The sequence below is a fragment of the Phyllobates terribilis genome, unplaced genomic scaffold (genome assembly GCF_046119375.1).
Source record: "Phyllobates terribilis strain yellow unplaced genomic scaffold, ASM4611937v1 Scaffold_208__1_contigs__length_3488620, whole genome shotgun sequence".
Classification (NCBI taxonomy): Eukaryota; Metazoa; Chordata; class Amphibia; order Anura; family Dendrobatidae; genus Phyllobates; species Phyllobates terribilis.
In genome coordinates, this window is record NW_027362968.1 from 1,518,990 (window position 1) to 1,524,619 (window position 5,630).

Below are 5,630 nucleotides of genomic sequence, written 5' to 3' on the forward strand. Positions count from 1 at the left end.
CACATTATTATAGGGGCACGAGACACCCAGGTAAAATCCATGTATGTCATGTAGGACGGCCCTGGTGGTACAGAAAAGTAAAAAAAACTGATGACTTTTTTTTTTAGAGGCATTTGTATACTTTACCTTCTATTATTATTTATTCTATTTTCACTCATTTATATAACCTGATCATTTCCCTGACAGGTCGGTGAGTTGTTTATTGTTTAGCAATAATGTATCACCCACAACTATAAATGATAAAGAATAACATTCCATTATTATCATTTACAGCAGAAGATAATTTATACCATATATAACATGTATATAATATCTACCAAAGCGAAAAAACGACTATTTACAAACATGGAGAAAACTGATTTTTCTATCTTTTCCAACACAGATTTATATACATTTATATTCTATTAATCAGATGGGATATTTCTATTCCACATTCTCTGCCTCATTCACCAGTTGGCAGCAAACATGGCGGCCTGGCTGCTCTGATGTCACAATGCTCAGGATTAGGGGGTCACTCAGTTATGATGTCATAATGACATCATGGAATGTCCTGAGGGTATATAATCTCTGAGCACTGTGACATCAGCGCCATTTCTTGAGTTGATGCTTTTGCTGAGACTTCACTTTGGTTGTGGAAGAGCGAACTAGTTTGTGTTACACATCTGGTGATTACTTCCATTTATTCTTCTTGATCTTTGATCAGAGCACAATAACACCGGTGCCACCGGAGAGCTTAGTTCTCCAATATTCTATCAGCCAGCTCCAGGTACCTAAGTCATGAGCGCCCGGGAGCTGCGCCAGCTGATTGCTGACAATGAGGCATGGCTGCGCCGACCAGAAAATCAAGGTAAGTGAAATATTTGGGGGAGATCCACAATATTCCCACACTATAGGGCTTTCCTGGGAGGAGATATCCCTGGGGTATGAGGGGACACATTTCAGGACAGACAGTGCAGGTTAACTAAGGCCAAAATAAAGTCAATTCTTTCTAGGGTTCCCCTCTCCCTAAACACCACAGCAGTAGAAGGACCCATCACTATAGCCAAAAAGTGTTTACTAAAATTGGAAATAATTCAGATAAATTCTTATTTGTTTATAGGTCAGGCCATAATTGTCCATGGACGGAGGAGGTCTCCTCCAAGAGATCAGGAAAGACCTTCTACCAGTGATGGAAGGAGGTCTTCTCCAAGAGATCAGGAAAGACCTTCTACCAGTGATGGACGTCAGAGAGACAGCAATGCTGTCACTGAGAGGAGAGGGAGACGGGCCAGAGATCCTCCACGGCGTAGAGGACAGGAAGAGAGCAGGGATAGAAGCCGCTCTCCTCTAAGACCAGCCCCTGCAGAGCCCTCCGGAGAGAGCAGCAGGGATGGCGGCCGTCCCCTCCCACCCATTCAACTGGAGGAAGTGGGTGTGATGACACCACCACTGCCACAGGTGGAGCCACCTGCACAAAACCTACCTGTGCAGGAGAGACCTTCTACCAGTGATGGACGGTCTCCTCCAAGAGACGAGGAAAGACCTTCTACCAGTGATGGACGTCAGAGCGACAGCAATGCTGTGGAGCCACCTGCACAAAATCTACCTGTGCGGCAGAGGCGGCAGCATTGGGTTCGCAGGAGAGCACTGCTAATTGCAAATCTCCCAACAAGGGATGTAACCGCACAGGAGGAGGCCGAGTCATGTATCATCTGTATGACCGAATATGAGATCGGAGAGCAGGTCACGGTCCTTCCATGTGACCACACCTTCCATCAGGGATGTATTACTAGATGGCTCCGCTCCAAACCTCTGTGCCCCCTGTGCCGTAACCACTGCTTCCATTGAAGCACCATGTTCATGGTGCAGACAGTGGTGGAGAACATACTGACCCCAGCCCAGGTAAGGGAGCAATGCATACATTAACACTACATTCATTACAAGACTGTAAAAAATATCACCTTTAACCTCCTGCTGTTCTGATCTCTCTTTAGTTTACCATCAGCTTTGGTCAACATCTTACCAAGCATGAAGGGCCATGAACACCCCAAAATCACCAGATGGTAAGTCACCTCTCATTCCCGCTGCCCCATGATATCTAGATCACATGTGACATATAAGTAATTGTTCTTTTCTCCTTTTCATAGAAGGATGATCCAAGTCTGGAGAACATTGAGGAATTAGATCAGAATGACTTGTCCTTCATGTAAGTAGATATTAGAATTTGCTTTTTTATATTTTCCAGCTGATTATTAACTTTTTACTGGGAATCTATTGATGAGATGTAATAATTTGGTGTCTTCTCTTTACAGAAATCTGCAGAAGTTACAGATCATTTCCATAATGATCCACAGATCCCTCATCTGCTTCATAGAGACCCTGATTTCATCATGTGCAGAGATGCTGATAACAGCTGCAGCCCCAGACTATGATATCCTCATATATTCCATTATTTGTCCAAATGTTCCTAAAAATAAATAATATTTACCATCTCTATGTCTGGTTGTGACTTCACTATATAGAATGTTGTTACGTAACATTAGCAGCACATAATGATAAGTGAGGGAGGGATTTACCATTAGTTGGTATAGGGGTAGTGGCAACAGATAAAGGGGATGTCCAGCTCTTTTATATTGATGACTTACCCTTAGGATAGGCGACCAATATTAGATTAATGGGGACGCGACCCCCGGCACGCGTGATCAGCTGTTCTTGGTGCCGGTTGGATGTGATTATTTGCAGACTGGAACAGCACAGCGCCAACAACTGCATAGTGGCTACAGCGGGGTACTGCAGATCATATGAATAGGGTCAGGTGTGCAGTACCCGGAATCGGCCACTATATAGCTGGCAGAGCAGTACAGCATGGGCTCTGGCACCGCGTCCCACATTGCTTTAAACTGCTCGCGATACTCATCTCTCCACGTTCCTCCGCAGCTCCGGTGTCTTCCGACTCTGTGACATCTCAGGGAAGAGGGCGCGATCACTACAGCGCCCCCTCTGTGCTGGGCAGTCACAGTGCAGAGAGCCGGAACACGCTGTGGAGACAGGACCTGCGGCCAGCGGGGAACAAGGAGAGGGAAGTATTTGATTATTATTTTTTTTCTGTATGGAGCATTACATGGGGCCATACTGTATGGAGCATTATATGGGGCCATACTATATTGAGCATTATATGGGGCCATACTGTATGGAGCAATACATTGGATACGGAAAGTATTCAGACCCCTTTAAATGTTTCACTCTTTGTTTCATTGCAGCCATTTGGTAAACTCTAAAAAGTTCATTTTTTCCTCATTAAAGTACACTCTGCACCCCATCTTGACTGAAAAAAAACTGAAATGTAGAAATTTTTGCAAAATTATTAAAAAAGAAAAACTGAAATATCACATAACGCTATGCATATTTTATCAAACCCCTCCGTGGAGCTGTAGCACAAAAGCACTAGGATAGCAGGTCGCAACTATGCAGTGTGTGGTCCTTAAATGAAGGTAAAATCATAATAGAAATATGGTATCACTTTTGGGATTCTGGGATCAACGAGCGATGAGTTATCCCAGAAGTTTTTAATAAAATGTGCAGGCTAGAGCCCAGTCCCTGTGACGTCATCCCAGGGGGGTCTCTCCCTTCAGCATAAAATAGTTGGCTGGGGGGTATAGATACTATAAGCAATGGGTCATATTCGATAACGTTCAAATCAAATCCACCTATATTGAATCGTCTCAGCGATCTTATAGTAAGTCTCTTCTTTAATCCTTATTATTTGGTGTAACTATTAATGTATTGAATTGTCTCCTTTTGTAAACATTTTTGTATAGTTTTCCTAAACACTGCCTCCCATTTGGATTAAATATAAAATCTAATCGTTCTGTTTCTTTTGTCCTGTAATCGTTCGCTTCCCAGAAGCCATACACTACCAGAATGCAGGCGTTTGGCCAGGCAAGGCCTTGTACTATATTTCAAACTCGGCCGGTGGTGGCAGCGAGTAATATTAATAATTGGGCTATTGTGAAGCTGACAGTGACTGTACAGAGGGCATTAACATATATTCCATATGTTGGAATCCCTGATGAAATCCTGACACAGTGACAGCATGGTGAGATATAGAGTGATCTCTGTGGAATACACGACAATGGAGATGCCGGGGATTAAACCCACGGCCTCATACATGCAAAGCATGCGCTCTACCACTGAGCTACATCCCCTGTATGTGTGTTATGCTCATATGCAAAACCCTAAGGGTATGTTCACACTTATTTGAAAGCAGAAATTTCTGCAGCATTTCCACATCTCTTGGCAGGAAAAACGCAGCGGCAAAAACGTGCTTTTTTTCCTGCATTTTTCTAGCGTTTTTAGACAGCAATAAATGACATGGAGATAGATAATGGAGATAGATTGAGTAGATAGATAGACAGATATATTGACCAACAGACGTACAGAGAGACATTTAGACATAGGAACAGACATATAGACAAATAATTGCACAACCACCCAACATATAATAACTTTGCACCCTGTGGAGCTTATCAGGCAGCTTTTAATGATTAAATAAAAAAACAAACAAAAAAAAATGACGTGGTGTATCCCCCCATGTAACCAGCAAAGTTAATTAAAGCAGACAACTGAGAGCTGATATTATCAGGCTGGGAAGGTCCCTGGTGATTGTGCATAAACATACCAGCCCGCAGCACAGCCCTCCATGTGCTCGCCGAGGTAGTCTGACTGCCATTAGGTACCGAGATGAGATCCTCAGACCTCTTGTGAGACCATATGCTGGTGCGGTTGGTCCTGGGTTCCTCCTAATGCAGGACAATGCCAGACCTCATGTGGCTGGAGTGTGTCAGCAGTTCCTGCAAGATGAAGGCATTGAAGCTATGGACTGGCCGCCCGTTCCCCAGACCTGAATCCGATTGAGCACATCTGGGACATCATGTCTCGCTCCATCCACCAACGTCACGTTGCACCACAGACTGTCCAGGAGTTGGCGGATGCTTTAGTCCAGGTCTGGGAGGAGATCCCACAGGAGACCATCCGCAACCTCATCAGGAGCATGCCCAGGCGTTGTAGGGAGGTCATACAGGCACGTGGAGGCCACACACAATACTCAGCCTCATCAGGAGCATGCCCAGGCGTTGTAGGGAGGTCATACAGGCACGTGGAGGCCACACACAATACTCAGCCTCATCAGGAGCATGCCCAGGCGTTGTAGGGAGGTCATACAGGCACGTGGAGGCCACACACAATACTGAGCCTCATCAGGAGCATGCCCAGGCGTTGTAGGGAGGTCATACAGGCACATGGAGGTCACACACAATACTGAGCCTCATTTTGACTTGTTTTAAGGACATTACATCAGAGTTGGATCAGCCTGTAGTGTGTTATTCCACTTTAATTTTGGGGGTGACTCCAAATCCAGGCCTCCATTGGTTAATAAATGTGATTTCAATTGATGATTTTTGTGTGATTTTGTTGTCAGCACATTCAACTTTGTACAGAACAAAGTATTCAATGAGAAGATTTCATTCATTCAGATCTAGGATGTGTTATTTGAGTGCTCCCTTTATTATTTTGAGCAGTGTAAATACAGTTATATAAAAAGTTTGGGCACCCCTATTAATCTTAAGCTTAATGTTTTTTAAAAATTGGTGTTT

General features: G+C 44.1%; 1 non-coding gene across 1 annotated transcript; it reads right to left on the reverse strand.

The window, feature by feature from the left end:
• Positions 1 to 4,112: 4,112 nt before the first annotated feature.
• Positions 4,113 to 4,184, reverse strand: TRNAA-UGC (transfer RNA alanine (anticodon UGC)). The gene has a single exon. It is a non-coding gene; the product is annotated as a tRNA-Ala (tRNA).
• Between the last annotated feature and the right edge of the window lie 1,446 nt (positions 4,185 to 5,630).